The 16,232-nt window shown below is 41.2% G+C and overlaps 1 protein-coding gene across 2 annotated transcripts in view; it reads left to right on the forward strand.

Moving 5' to 3' along the window:
* The window catches only part of GABBR2 (gamma-aminobutyric acid type B receptor subunit 2), a 365,637-nt gene that overhangs the window by 123,194 nt on the left and 226,211 nt on the right, over positions 1 to 16,232 (forward strand). The gene's annotated exons all lie outside the window — the stretch shown is intronic.

The following is a 16,232-nucleotide window of genomic DNA, read 5'->3' on the forward strand; positions in this document are numbered from 1 at the left end:
ACAGATGAAGAAACAGAAGCACAGAAAGATTGGGTGTCTCACAAGGGCTTGCCAGGATGAAGTGGTTCTGGAGTCCATGCTGGCATCCACTAAGCGCACTACCACTCACGACCTCATCCAGTCCTCGGGGCAGCACTGTGGGGAAGGAAGAACAGGTATCATCCTAGTGAGGCAGAATGAGGAAAGTGAGATGCAAAGAGCAAGACTTGCCCTGCTTCCTGCTGTGAGCAGACCTCAGGGTGCAGAAGTGGGGGCCACGGAGGTCCAAGTCTCTGGGGTCCCTCCTCAGCCCACCTTGCCTGTCAGCAGATGATGACACAAGCTGGCGTGAGCCTGTCTGTGCAGACCTGTGTTCTCCCTGTAAATCATTTATGACACAAACACACACACACACACACACACACACACACACACTTTTTTGCATTATGTTGACCGCTCACTGTTGTGGCCTCTCCCATTGCGGAGCACAGGCTCCGGATGCGCAGGCTCAGCGGCCATGGCTCACGGGCCTAGCCGCTCCGTGGCATGTGGGATCCTCCCGGTCCGGGGCACAAACCTGTGTCCCCTGCATTGGCAGGCGGACTCTCAACCACTGCGCCACCAGGGAAGCCCCCCCACACACACTTTTAAACTTATTACTCATCCAGTAACTTGTTGTATGTAAAAAATGAATGTTTTTTTTCAACTCAGAAAATAGATGGACTGGTTGTCATGAAAATCAATAACATGCTAAATATTTCAAGCTTATGGTACTTAGAGTTCTACTCTAGGTGGTTTTGTAATGAATGGCTTGATTTTTTTTTAATAGAGCATAGCCTACTTTCATTTTGAATTATACAGAAGGCTTTTGCTTTGAATCTGTTTACTAAGAAGATTAAATAATTGATTATTTCCATGATGCCGAGATTGAGCATTCTACAGTAGGAAGCACTCGACTTGAGGAAAACAATCTGAGGTCAGATGACTATTTAGACATTATGCCCAAATGCGGATATAAGCATAATTTTCTCAAAGTTCCCCCAAGTTCCCACACAAGCTGTTACATGGCACTGTCCTGGTTACTTCGAAGATGGCATGTTGGCTTTGCGTGACCAGAAAATGGCTCCCTTCTAGTCCTGGGTGTCTTCTGAAACTCCAGGCCCCTTGCTAGAGTAATGGGTATGTAGATGCTCAGCACAGCAAAGCAGCTCCGGCTCAACCCAGCACCCATACTAGCAAAAAGGGATCTTTGCTCAGTTCTCAGTTTCAACACCACTTCTCTGGGAAGCCTTTCTAGCCAGATCACTGCCTCTGCTAGAGACATCCGTGGCACCTGTCTCTCCCTGCCCTGCAGCATCCTTGCAGGTTCAGTTCCCAGTTCAGTGTCCAGCTTGCCTGAGAGTTGTCAGCTCCCTCCATGAGGGTGAGACCACATCTCCTTTGCTGGCAGCTAGAATCTCAGAGCCAGGCATGTGGCCTGGAATATAGGAGAACCTCCAGGAATTCTTGTTTTGTTTTTCTTTTGGGGTTCCTTCTTTCTCAATCTCTCACTTTTAGGTTAAGTAACATTGTGAATTCATGGATAAAGTATATTAAATGGATTGTATTCCAATCAGTTGCAGATTTTTTTTTAATGCAGACATTAAAGCAGTTTTTGCTGCTCTACTTATGTTTCTGCCTTTCCTCCAAATTTTCTTCCAGTTTTTTATTTTGAAAAATTTCAAACCCACCAAAAAAGGTAAAAGTACAATGAGTATCATATACCCTTTACCTAGATTCACCAGTTGTTTGCGTTTTGCCGTGTGTGCATTTCCCTCTCCCTCTCTCTCTCCTACCTGACCCCGCCAGAACACGCACTTATTTTTTGTTAAAGCACTTGACAATGCTTTGCAGATGCAATGACATTTCATCCATAAATATGTCAGCATGAATCTCCTAAGAGTAATTAAATTCTCTTACATAACTGTAGTATAATTATCACATCTAAAAAACTAACAGTGATACAATAATATTACCTAATATATGGTCCATATTCAAATTTCCCCAGTTGTCCCCAAAATGTCCCTTTTGCCATTTATTTGTAGGGGTGGGTGGGAGGGGATCAAGGGTCCAACCGGGAGCATGCATTATATTTGTCATCATGTGCTTAGTCTTCTTTAACCTAGAATATCCCTCCTACTTTTTTTGGGGGGGGGGGTGGGGGGGTGCTTTCAGGATATTGACCTTCTTAAAAATCTCAAGCTAGTTGTTTTATAAAATGTCCCAAAAATCCAGAATCTGGATTTGTTTGATTGTTTCTTCACAATTAGATTCAGGTTAAACAGTCTTGGCAAGATTAAGCTACATTTTTTACATCATCTTCTCAGTGCATTGCATCAGGAGGCCCACGTTTGAACTATTATCAATGATGCTAAATTTGATCACTTGGTTACAGTGGTATCTGCTAGATTTATTGTGAAGATACCTTCTTCCCTTAATAGTTATTATATAATCTGTGGTGTGAGACTTTGAGACCATGTGAATATCCTGTCCCCCACGATCTTTCTACCCATGGTTTTAGCATCTATTGATGGTCCTAGCCTAAATCACTGTAAATTACATTGGAGTTGCAAACTGGTCATTTTCTAATTCTCTTCTTCCTTCCACGTTTAAGCTGATGTTCTTCTCTACAAAAGAGTGTTCCCTTTTGACCCTTTATTTCCTCCTCCTGCCCCATTCTCTCCCTTCCTCCTTTCTCTGCTGTCAGTTTGGGTGCTTAATATTTTACCTGCCTTAGACTTGGAGTCAGCCATTTCTCCAAGGATCCCTGATTCTTTCTGGTGGGGAATCATATTTAGAAACCACAGTCTGCATGCTAGGTACGCTCAGTGCTACTGGGGTTCACTGCTTCTAGATTTTTGCAGTGAACTAAGGTCGAAAATATAATTTTTAATGTTTTAAACAAAAAAATGTTTAAATTTGAATCTGAGCATCAGGAGATAATCACACAAATGTAGGACATCCTGCAAGTCACCTGGCCTGGATTCTTCAAGAAAGTTAATGTTGCAGAAAACAAGAACAACAGCAGAAGGGCAGAGGACTGTTGTAGATGAAAAGGGACTAAAAAAATATAGCAATCAAATTCAAGCCTCGTGTGTTGATTGGGTCCTGAATTCTTAAAATGTAAAGGTCATATTAGGGAAATCAAAGAAATATGAATGTGGACTATACATTAGATGATGCTGAACTACTACTCATTTTTGTAAGTGTGATAATGATGCTGTAATGATACTGGAGAATGTCATTATTAGGAGATGCATTCTGAACTATTTAGGAGTAAAGTGTCAAAATGTTTACAAGTTAATTTCAAATATGTTGAAAACAAAAACGTGCATGTGTGTGTGTACATATATGTTTGTCTCTCTGTGTGTATGTATACTTATATATGTGTATATATTTATAGAGAGAGGAAAGCAGATGTGGGAAATGGCGAATGGTGAAAGGTATATGGTGTTCATTATACTGTTCTTTCAACTTTTTTGTAGCTTTGAATATTCTCACAATAAAAAGCTATCAATGTGTGTGGGGTTGGGGATGGGGAAGGGACTATATCCCTCCTTATTTGGACAATAAAGATGTGTCCAGAAGTCCCCTTATAGATTTTTCTCCATGTGATTACATTAGCAACTTGATATACTCTTCTTTTTTTTTTTTTTTTTTTGGCGGTACGCGGGCCTCTCACTGTTGTGACCTCTCCCGTTGTGGAGCACAGGCTCCGGACGCGCAGGCCCAGCGGCCACGGCTCACGGGCCCAGCCGCTCCGCAGCATGTGGGGTCTTCCCGGACTGGAGCATGAACCCGCGTCCCCTGCATTGGCAGGCGGACTCTCAACCACTGCGCCACCAGGGAAGTCCTACTCTTTTTTTTTAAAATTATTTTTTAATATACTCTTAAGTGCCTTTGTTTTCAGTTTTCAGGGATTAATTTTTTGTTGTTGTTAATTAAATTAATTTTTAAAACATATATAACTTTTTAAGTTAAATTTTAAGAAAATTTAATTTAAATTTTAATTAAATTAATTTCCCTCTGATTGACATTTTCCCACTAGCTGCTCTCCAAACTAGCCTATCTAGAGTTACTGTTTCCCAGATCCTCTCTTACTAGGCTAAATGATTGCAAAACGTGGTTTAAGGCATTTTAAAATATTTGTTTCTCTTCTTTATCTAAGTAATTAAACTGTTTCAGCTTATTCTGCAATGGCTTTGTACATATCCAGTTGGATGAGTTCGATTATGATTTATTGAATTGCTTCAAAGCAGGTAGATCTGTGTTTAAGGGCCTTATTTTTGGTGTTATATTTTTAACTGATTGTATGACCTCTGGGGAAGCGTTCAAAGTAGAGAATTCTTGTCTCCGATCCAACTTCCCTCTCTCTGTTCTATGCCACCTCTGTAGATAACCATTTTTATTAGTTTTAAATGTATTCTTCCAGTGTTTCTTGTTGCAAATATGCACAAATGTGTGTGTGTTTATTTTTCTTTCTCCTTATGCAAAAGCTAGCATACTATATGTGCTATTTGGCATGTTGCTTTTTTCACTTTATTTTCCTGGAGCTTACTGTTTTATCACTATGTAAAGACATTCTTTATTCTTTTTACAACTGCATAGCACTTCTCTGTGTGGATATACTATAATTTGTACAGCCAGTCCGCTATCAATAGACATTTGGGTTGTTTCCAATCTGTTGGAATAACCTTGGCCATATGTCATATTTGTGCCAGTGTAAGTTGGGGATGAATTCCTAGAAGTGGGATTTCTGGGTCAAAGGGAAAATGCATCTATAATTTTTCTAGAAAATACAGCTTTACTGAATGAAAGAGAATACTAATGAATGAATTTGATTAAGAAGAACAGAAAGTAAAAGGCTGATATCTAAATGGAGACATAAAACAATTAGACTAAATAATTCTCTTTGTGAGAGAGGCTGGTTTAAAACCCTTCTGGCAGTGTTGTCTCTAATCCAGCGATTTTCATTTTCTCGCCTAAAGAGAGAATTTGCCTTGGTTTGTAAATTATACATAGAATTACAAAATCATGAAATTTTAGAGCTGAAATAAAAATCCACCTGGTGCAGTCTCCTTATTTTAGCAGTAAGGAACCTCAGGCCCAGAAAGAGAAGGGAAGAACAGAAAGATAAAGAAGAAATCACAAATTTAGTTAATTCCATCCAATTCAATGAATGGTAGGTAAAATATCTGCCTTGTAATAAAGCAAGAGTCAAATGTAAAATTGTACTACTGAGCACCCTCAAGATATTACATGAAGAGCACGGCAGTTCAGACCCTTGAGTGCTTTCTGTTGCAATGATCTCTCCTTCAACAGAACTCTCTTGGTGTAAATGGATTTTGTTTCACATCTTTTATGTTACTCTAAGGCATTCAAATGTAGTCATGATGATAAGTTGGATCAGGTAGAGGGATTGACTGGCTACGTGCATTCTGGCCGATGACATGGGTCGTCATGCTTGCTGAGGGTAGTCTGAAATTACATAATCATGGCGTTGGTAGCATTCTGTTTTGTTTCCAAGTAGGCAGCATGGAGCAGCAAATGAGTTTAGCTCAGCCCAGCTGTGGACTTGTGCTGTGAGCCTGGGCAAGTCCCTTGTCGTCCCTGGTCTTCATTGTGTAAAAGGAGGAGTTGGACAAGCCCAGGATGGCAGATAAATGAATGCGTTGGTGCCATTACTTTCCCCCTCCTGTGCTAATTGCAGACATAACATAGTTGATCACCACACTCTCTTCACTGACTTAACCCACTTCTCTTGGCAGCCACTGTCAGCCTGTTGATGATATAACATAGACTCAAGCCTATTTACCACCTCCGGCTTGGATGGTTACTTAGGGTTACCAGATAGAATACGGGATGCCTAGTTAAATTTGAATTTCAGATAAATAAAGAATAAGTTTTTAGTACAATTATGTCCCCAATATTTCTAAATATGGCAAACCTCTTAGGCCATTTCTACTTCTACAGTTATTTCTCTTTTTTTTCTATGTAATTAATTTCTTTCATTTGAGAGATCCACCCTCTTTTTGGTACTTCTGATAGTGCCTATTCTCCCTTGCCTAGCTAAGAGTCTAGCTCATTCTACATCATTTAAATTTATATTATGGTTTAGTTTAGTGGAAAGTGATGGAAATTTGAGTAGATTTTTATTTCTGAGGGTCATATATTCTTTAAGACTCCTTAACGCACCTGCAGTCCCATGTTTCCCAGACATCATTTGCATATCACTTTCTTGATTTTACCAGATCTGTATAACACTTGTATTATTAATTTATTTAGTATTTTCCTTTAAATCAACTCATCCTTTTATTTAAATACCATGAATGGAAAATCAGCATCATTTACTAAGAAGTGTAAGAGTAAATAAAGAGAAAACATACCTATTAAGATATAAAATATTAGACTGGGGCTCACCTGAAATCACTGGGTATGCCACCAGCAGTGCACATAAAACACAACACTGACAAATACAAACTCCTTTCCGGTTTTGGAATACCTTTCGTGACCCTGGTGGACAACCCTTGAGCATCTCCTTGAATACCTTCAGTGATGGGGAACTCAGTGCTTTGCAAGGTTTTGATTCATTCTTCAATACCTTATTATTAAATATTTCGGGGCTTCCCTGGTGGCGCAGTGGTTGAGAGTCCGCCTGCCGATGCAGGGGACACAGGTTCATGCCCCGGTCTGGGAAGATCCCACATGCTGGTCCGGGAAGATCCCACGTGCCGCGGAGCGGCTGGGCCCGTGAGCCATGGCCGCTGAGCCTGCGCATCCGGAGCCTGTGCTCCGCAGCGGGAGAGGCCACAACAGTGAGAGGCCCGCGTACCGCAAAATAAATAAATATTTCTTGGTTTTTTCGGTACGCGGGCCCCTCACTGTTGTGGCCTCTCCCGCTGCGGAGCACAGGCTCCGGATGCGCAGGCTCAGCGGCCATGGCTCACGGGCCCAGCCGCTCCGCGGCACGTGGGATCTTCCCAGACCGGGCACGAACCCGTATCCCCTGCATCGGCAGGCGGACTCTCAACCACAGCGCCACCAGGGAAGCCCTAAATATTTCTTCTTTTATTGGTTCATATTAGCCTCCCTGAAATAGTCGTACATTGATCTGAGTTTTCCTGTTTATTTGAGAAATATTTGAGTGCTGCTTACGTGACAGCTTGAGTGCTTGTTATCTTACAGTCTTATGGAGGGAAGTAAGGATGCAATTACAATACAGTGTGATAGATCTGATGGGGCTGGGGTGGGGAGGTGCACTTGGCCTAGACTGGAGGTGCGGAGAGGTGTTCAGGAAGGCTTCATGGGGGAATGAGAGAGAGCCTGGTATGCTTTGGGAAGTAGAAGGCTGGAGTGAGAGGGTGAGAAAGGAGGCTGGAGCAGTAGAAAAGGTGAGGGATGAGCTGACCAGGTGGGATTTGTAACCCTCACCTTCTATTAGCATAGAACTTAACTTCCTATAGAACATTTTCACAACCAAGTTTTCATTTGAAAAAGAGAAAAAGAGCCCTGGAGAGTTAGGACAGGACTTATTCTCTCCATTTCACGGGTGGGGAGACTGAGGCCTAATGGATTGCTAGTGGAAGTGCAGCTGATACATGGAGGAGTTGGGTCTTGATGTTCCATAACCACATACCCGTGCTCCTTTCCTTGTGCCCCCAGCCCCAGCCTCACTGGTCCAGGATGACCTTCTCTGTCCCACTGAAGGAGACTTCACATTCTTGGAAAGCACCTTTGAATCACTCTTTTATCTTGATTTAACTTAATTTCCCCAGGACTGATCATGAAGCAAATCTCAGAGATCTGGAGTCCAGCATTCTGCTCTCCTTTCCTTGGTTATGGAAGGTGTTGGCTCACAGGGGTAAATGGAACCTACAATGACCCCTTCTTTTAGAGCCCAGTTGTCTGGGCTGTGAGATGCCTGGCGACCTCCACCCTCCTGACCTTTCTGTGTGCTCTCTCTCTCTGTGTCAGTGGGCAGGTGGCTCACAGCCCCCCTCAGGAGTCTTGGCCTGTCCTGGTTGAGTGACTCCTGGGTAGAGTACTGCTACCCAGAGCTTTGCCCGGACTCCCTTTAGATGCTCCAAGGTGACAGGCCCAGCTAAAACCCTGTCTTTCTCAGCCACACAAACCAGTACTTGCCTTCCTCCTCAGCCCCATTCTATATGAAAACCATGGTGAGCTCTTGTCTGGAAGGCAAGCATGGAGGCATTTTGTGCCCCCACTGCCTCCCTTGCCCCTCCTCTTCTGTCTCTTCTCCCATGGCTACAGAGAGGATTGGAGACAGCCCACAAAATGCTCACAGACCAGTCAGTGAAATGGGCCTGGCTGTCAATTACTTCTCAGCACTCCACAGCAAGGGCACGAAACAGTGCTGGAAGAACTGAGGGATGGCAGGGAAGGCTACATGGAGGAGGTGGCTGTGAGCAGGCCTGGACAGATGAATAGGAGCTGGCCCTGAAGAGAAGGGAGAATCCAGCAGATGGAAATGCTGCATCCTCTCCCACTGCAAGCATCACGCTGGGCCCCAGCACACCTTTCCCCTCCATAGATGTGATGTCAACCTATTGACTAATTAGAGGTGCTAAATTGACATGAGGAGACATGGTTTTTGCAGTGTGGTAATTAAAAAGCAGTTGGCTTCACAGCTGTGATCACATGAGAGTGCTTCTTACCCCTGAAGACATCAGCTGAAAGCAAAGTGCAAAGGAGCTGAGGAAACCAAAGAGTCTTCTAATGTGACTTGTTAATTTCCTGTATTTGTCACCTACACAGCTATAAGGGAGAAATGAATGAAGCGTCTTATCAGAAGTTTAAGAGAAAATTAAAGACATATGTTCTAATTGTACACAATTAAACAAGCAATATAATCATTATTATATTTAATTAACAAGACATTTAAAAATTGCCAGGTTAGTATTTAGAAGGCCCAATTTAGAATTATTTCTCAGCCTGGTAGTAGCTACGTCACTGTGAGCAAACTCCTCCATTCTCTGAGGTCTCTCATCTGTAAAATGGGTAAACTCTTCTCCACTCTGCCCTCCGCAGGGTTGAGGTGTTACTGAAGGAAAGGGCTTTGTAAGTTAAAAGGCTTTTCATAATTGTAAGAAATACCGTCCAATTCTCATAACTTCTAAGTCTAGAAGCTGTGATCTAACATTAACAGTCATTAGTTGGGCGCCTGTGTTATTCTGATCCTCAGAATAGCGCTAAGATTGCGGGGGGGGGGGTGGCTTGTCACCCTGGTTTATAGAGGGGACAGATCCCAAAAGGTGAAGTAATGTTCCTGAAGTTGCATAGTGAGTGGTGGAGCTGGCGTTCAGACTCGGCCTGTCCAAGCTGAAACTCCAAATTCTGACCCCTATGGACCATACCGCTTTCTCAGCACCGGCTTAGTTTTGCTCTTTCTCTATTTTACTCCTATTTTTTACTTATAAAGGGGAAAGGAAGGATTTGAGGAAGTAATATTTATTTTACAACCTTCTTTACATAAAACAATGATAGAAATGTTGTAGAGGAGAGTGCAGAGGAAATAAAAATCGCAGAATGCCACGTGGAAAAAATTGTATCTTAAAGAGCAAATAATTAAGTTACTTTGCAATTTAATATTTACACATAAATAAAAGCTATTTCTCTTAAACCGGTGATGGACAGTTGGGTATTGATTTTATTATTACTCTTTGAACTGAACATATATATTTTACACACTTATATTATAGTTTATATTTCCTAATAAAAGTTTAAAAAAGAAAAATATGAAGGATTTTATCTTCAGTAAAAAATCAAATATACATACGAGTTTTGTTTCATGTAATTGAATTGGAACATCTTAGGCAATCGAAACATAATAAGCCACGGATTCAGTATTTTTTCTTTTAAGCAAATCTTTTTTTTCTTCTCTCTTCTTTTAAATGGCCCCAGTTGCTTTCTCATCTTGTACCTGGGTGCCTCCCTAAGAAGCAGCCTTGTCATTGGAGAGATGAACCACATTTCAAGAACAAAAGTCCCAAGTTTGAGCCCTAACCTTGCCATTTGCTAGCATGGGACTCTAAGCAAGTCACTTATCTCTCTGAGCTTCAGTTTCCTCATCTATAAAATGAGGTCAATAAAGTCTGCTCTATCTGTATCATGGGTTTTTGTGAAAATCAAAGTTAGACTAAAGCAGTAAACGAGTTTTGGAAATTGTTAATCACAGAGAAGAAGCATAGCAGTCTGTGGAATGAGTAAAGCCTGTGATGTTAGTCTCCCTGCTCTGCCAATCTCTTGCTGTGTGACCACATGCAAGTGACTTAACCTCTCTGAACCTCTCTGAGCCTCAGTGTCCTCATCTGAAAAATGCAGATCAAAATAGTGTCTACCTCATAAGGTGGTTTTGCACATTCAATGCAAAGTGAACCCTTCACACCAAGCCCTCCACACAATGCTTGCCCCACGGCAGGTGCTCGCTAGGCAATACCTTGAAGGAGTCAAAATATCTAAGTTCAAATCCCACTTTTCCCCTTGCTGGCCATGGGGGCCTTAGGCATGGCACTGTGCCTTTCTGAGCCTCGGTTTCTCCACGAGGAACAAAGACAATTATGCCTTCCCAACCTCCCTCACGAATTGTTGCAAGTCCCCAGTAAGGATCCGGCGATGGACGTGGGTGGTAAAAATGGAACTGCTGTGCATCTCTGAGTGATTAAAACTAAAATTCATCAGCAGGAAGGAGAGGCGATTGTCCCCAGGAGGTTCCAGAAGAGGTTTCAAACCTCAGAGCAAGCCTACGCACGCTGCCCAGCAGGCCTTGGTTGGAGTGGGGCCCCAAGAACTCGCCCAAATGCCAGACTTTCATTTTCCCTCCTTACCTCGGGAAATGTTTTGCGGCCACCCCACATCACGTTAATCTCACGGGTGTCTGTGTTGAGGCACTTTGTGTCCAAACAGCTTTTTGCCAGGGCTTGGGTGCAGCGGTGACCTGGCGCAGATCTGAAGTGGAGCCCAGTTCCCAACGCACACAGCCCGGTGCCTTTGTATATGTCCTGGCACTGGCCACAAACAGGGTTTTGTCAGAAGCTTCCTGAGAAAGTTGCGTTCCATTCATCTTGGCTGAAAGGAAGCCTAGATGACAAATACCTCCCTCATTTAATTACAGAAACAGTCAGCAAACCCGTGGAAGAAGATTAAACCAAATGGAGAAAAGAGCAAGCCTCAATCATCTTCTCCCCCCTGGCATCTGGCCCGCACTTCTCACCTAGGATTTAGCAACTAGGGGCGCTCTTGGTTATACTTTCCACCTGAAAAATGGTTTATTTCTGCAGAAAAGTTAAACTCTGAGACCCCAAACCAGGTAAAGAAGGAATTGCATTTAGAGAAGAATTCATCAGTGGCTGAGAATTTAATAAAGATCCTGAAATTGGGAAGTGTATTCACATTTTTCATCTAGACTTGAATCTGCAGAGAAGTGAAATACAATGTCAGATCAAATGAAACACACACCCCCACAAAACTAACAAACTCCTTAATCATTTTCCTCAGTTGCTGGGGAGAGAAGTGTAGAGTTGTGTGGTTGCAAAGAACCTTTGAAATCTTTGCTTCAACCCATCGTTTTTAGAGATGAGAAAAACAGACACCCACAGAGGGGAAATACTCTGCCTTGTTCTCAAAGCCATAGAGACAGGGGTAAGCCCGGTTTCCCAGCTCCCAGAAGTGCCATTGTAGTTGTCTTCACTTTCCTGTTCTCTCTGCCTGTGGGCCCTTAATGTGAAGGAGACGCACAGTTCAATAGGCAAACCCTAATCTTTCACAGAATATTCCATGGCAAGCCAGAGCTCAGAGAGAGACGCTGATGACTGTCTTCCCATCCCACTTTGCTGGTTAAGGGTGTGTCCCCCCAGAATCTCCCAGGACCAACCATGCCCACCATGGACACTGCTATGTTTGAGAGACTCTGGAAGCCTTGAAATAAGCTGTCTCTTCCCTGTGCTAGCAGGTCTCAGTAGAAAGACCAAGCCCTGGATCGTTGCCCCGTCTCACCTGGGACTGATGGGTCCGAGCTGGTTGAAGAAACAGAACTAAATATGAAGTCAAAAGACCAATTCCATATTTCCTGTACTGACCTTGCATGGCTTATGTCACCTTTCTGGGCCACGGTTTCTTTAGTTGTAAAATGGATAGTAAATCCTACTTCAAAGAACTAAGGGACTCTAAGACTCACTGACAGCCTAGATGTTTGGAAGCTTCACGATTATAAAGTAGATGGGACAGTATTGAGAAAATCCTACCAAATTTTGCCTCTTGGCACTTGGAACCTTGCCTCATAAAATTACAACTGCCCTGAAAAATAATAGACATACTTTTCCCTCTCCCTTCCACAGTCTGTTAGGGCTTCTACCAATCAGAAAATTGGACAGCTATGCCTCTAGTCACAGTTGCTGTTCTTTGAGACAACCAAGATGCTTTTTTCTAAATTCAAACAGAGCTATAAATTCCTAGAAAAAGCTAGATAGGAGTGGAGAGGAGGGCACAAGAAACCTCTCAAGTAAAGCTTTATAGAAAAGAAAATCTATAGAAAAGAAAATCCCTGGCAGCAATGCATGACAGGAATTTAATGTATTGTGCTGATCCACAGTATCAGAAAATTAGCTGCTCATTAATACAGAACTGTGTAAGGTGGGAGCATACTAGACACCAAAATCTGTGCTTGAATCTTCTCCAGTTTTCTGAGAAAAAAATACTCAGTTATAATGTAAACAGACAGAAAACAGGGCCAAGGGCAATCCATATATTGTCTTTTGATAGGCCACCTCTGAAAATACCTGCCTTGCTTTTTAGGATGAGTACTCTGAAAACACCTAACATTCAGCCTTTGCAAAAGTACCACAAAAATAATAAAAGGTGCACAATACCCGGAAGTAGAGGAAGAGTCCAGCTCTGAAGATGAGCTGTTCTAGGATAAAGAAAGAAACTTTAGAAAGACTTTTGGCATCCTCAATCATATGCATGATTGCATATGACATGGTCTCCATGAAACATGAGATAAGAGGATGGGACAAAAAGGGTTATGATCATAAAAAATTACTGGGAAATGGAAGAAGTCAATAACAATAAAAGTATGTCAAGGACAGTAACACTAAGACTGAGACTGTTGAAAAGCAAATCAGCAAACCCACCAAACAAAGAACTTAAATGGCTAACGTGTCTGTACAGCTAGTCAACCACATCACAGTCAGAGGGCTGCAAAATCAATTAATAATGAAGTGCTACCTTATCCCTGAAAGTTGAACAAAAATGTAGAAAGTCAGATAATACCAAATATTGGTCAATATGTGAAGAAATGAGAACCCTGGTGCTCTGCCGCTATGACTGTGGATGATACGGCCATTTTACCAGAAATTAATGAAACTGAATATGCACATACCCTGTAATAGAAGAGATAGAATAAAATAAGATGGTCTTCCAGAATGCAGAGGACAAGGACCAAGAGATGAAATCATGGAAAAAATATGACAGATATGGATTTGGGAAATGAAAGACAACACATAGATAATCAGGTATTCCAGTGAAGAGGCAAGAATATATATGAATATTAATGTAATATATATATAATAAATGCCTAGTATTATATTTTATATATAAATGCACACATATATATGTGTGTGTGTGTATATATATATATATATATATTTTTTTTTTTTTTTTAGTTAAAAGACTTGAGGGTATAGATTGAAGGACTCCCTGTGTTCCAGATAAAATCAAAAGTGCCACACCCACATCTATTTAGGCAAATTTTTTGAATTCTAAGAATAAAGAAAAAAAATCCTTCAGGCATCCAGAGAAAATCAGATACCTGCAAATGAACAAGAATCAAAATATCCCTGGATTTCTCCACTGCATCACTTTGTAGTTTCAAAGGGAAAAAATGGTAGCCCAAGAATTTTATATCCAGATGAATTCTACCATGTGTCAAAGCAACAGAGGGTCATCCTAAGCAAATTTTCAACCCTTTACCCTTCTTCACAATATGAAAAGATGTTCTAGCAGGTTAAGACAAGAAGCAAGATTAACATATTCAGAATGGAGAAGTCTGAATACCAAAAGGAACAAAAGGAAACATTAAAAAAAAAAAGAATAAGACTGCCAACAAGATGATGAAAGCAAGACCAAGTATTTATTGCAGCAATAAGCATATATTTTAAAATCCATTCATGTACTCATTTCAAGAAATATACTTAAAAACAGTTGTAATGGAATACAAATAAAAGGAGAATCAGAGCTATGGCAGGCAAATGCAAGCAAAAAATAAAGGTTTCAATATTAATATCATATACACTACCAAACGTAAGGTAGATAGCTAGTGGGAAGCAGCCGCATAGCACAGGGAGATCAGCTCAGTGCTTTGTGACCGCCTGGAGGGGTGGGATAGGGAGGGTGGGAGGGAGGGAGACTCAAGAGGGAAGAGATATGGGAACATATGTATATGTATAACTGATTCACTTTGTTATAAAGCAGAAACTTACCATTGTAAAGCAATTATACTCCAATAATGATGTAAAAAATAAAAAATTTAAAAATTAAAAAAAAATATCAAGCGAGATGCTAATTCAGTATTAATATTGAGCAAGATATTATTTGAAACAAACAGCAATAAAATGACAAACAGGGTTATTTTACCTTGATAAATATTTTAATTCTCAGTTCATTCAATGATTATCTATTAAGTACCTGCTGTTTGCACTAGGGAAGTGTATACATTGCTGAAAAATAAAGATGTAATGAACACTTATCCTCAAAACAACATAAAATCAAGGCATATAAAGCAAAAAATTTGAATAACATGGAGAAATTTTCAGAGACAATAGAGAAAAACTTAACATACCTCTCAGTCTTTGATAGGTCAAGTAAGCAAAAATACAAAACGTGTTAATAATGTAATTGGTTAGCTGGATTATATCTTTTATACATCAGAAGTCTGATAAAGAATTTTATAGCTTACAACTAGAGACTGCATCTGTTTTTCTGGCCAACATGGGACTTTCACAAAAATTGATTGTATAATAGGCCACCAAAAAAAAACCTCAATAAATTCCAAAAGCAGACACTGTACACACCAAATTCTCAAAACAATGCAATAAAACTAGAAATGATAACAAAATTGTAAAATAAAAAGTACTCTCTGAAATAAATAATCCTTGGTTAGGGATTAACTTGAAGCCTCAATCACAGTCTGTTTAGAAATGAACTTGGTTGTGTGAAATAAGGCAGGAGAGCCCAGAAAGATTGGGTCTTCGAGTTAGGGTGCTAACAGGGCTGTTGTTGCAGATGCTGGGTGACTGTGCTGGGGGAGGAAGGCCTGGCAAGCTCATAGGATGCAGGGGACAGCCATCAGAGGGAGAGAGAGCACTGGTCTTAGAGTCCTTTAGGCCTGGATTCGAATTCCGCTTTTACCTCTTATTGACTTTGGTGGGTATCTCAATAGCTTTCCATTTCTGGGCCTTGGTCTGCATATTCAAAACTAGGGCTGTTGAGCTGTATCAGTGGTTCTCAACCTTCACTGGGCATTGTAATCACCTTGGGAAGTTTTTAAATTATACTGATGCCTGGGCTCTATGCCCAGAGATTCTGATTCACTTGGTTTGGAGTGGGACCAAGTTATCAATATTTTTAAAAATATCCCCATGTGATTCCAACATGTAGCCAGAGTAGAGAACTCCAGAGCTAGATGATTTCTCAGGTTTCTCCAGTTCTGAAGTTCAGCAGTGCTACCTGGCACCTGCAGTCTTTGCCCAGTGGAAGAAAGGTTTAGGAGGCTAAAGCTAGAGGAACAGTGATGCAAAGCAATCTAATCAAAGTGTGCATTATCTCAAATGGTGCAGAAAATGTCAGTGCCAGTTAATATTTTGCACCCAACATGATTTAGACCCGGGGCATATATTGTACTCCAAGCCCATTGTAAACACAATGGGCCATTTATTCACTGAACAGTAACCACTCTAATTACCTATAGGGCAAACATATGAGGTTGTTCAAGCAACAATTAATTGTGGACCTGGAACTAATGGGACAATAACAGCAAAGTATCAACCAGAGTGTGATTCAGAAATCACATCAGAAAACCATAATTTTCCAAATTGTATCAGATAAGCATTTTGGGGGATGCAATTGCACATATACCAATCCCAGGTCCTGAAATAGTTGCTGCCTGATTTTTCTAATAGCTCCTTCTTACACAGACCATA

Source organism: Pseudorca crassidens, chromosome 7 (genome assembly GCF_039906515.1).
Source record: "Pseudorca crassidens isolate mPseCra1 chromosome 7, mPseCra1.hap1, whole genome shotgun sequence".
Lineage (NCBI taxonomy): Eukaryota > Metazoa > Chordata > Mammalia > Artiodactyla > Delphinidae > Pseudorca > Pseudorca crassidens.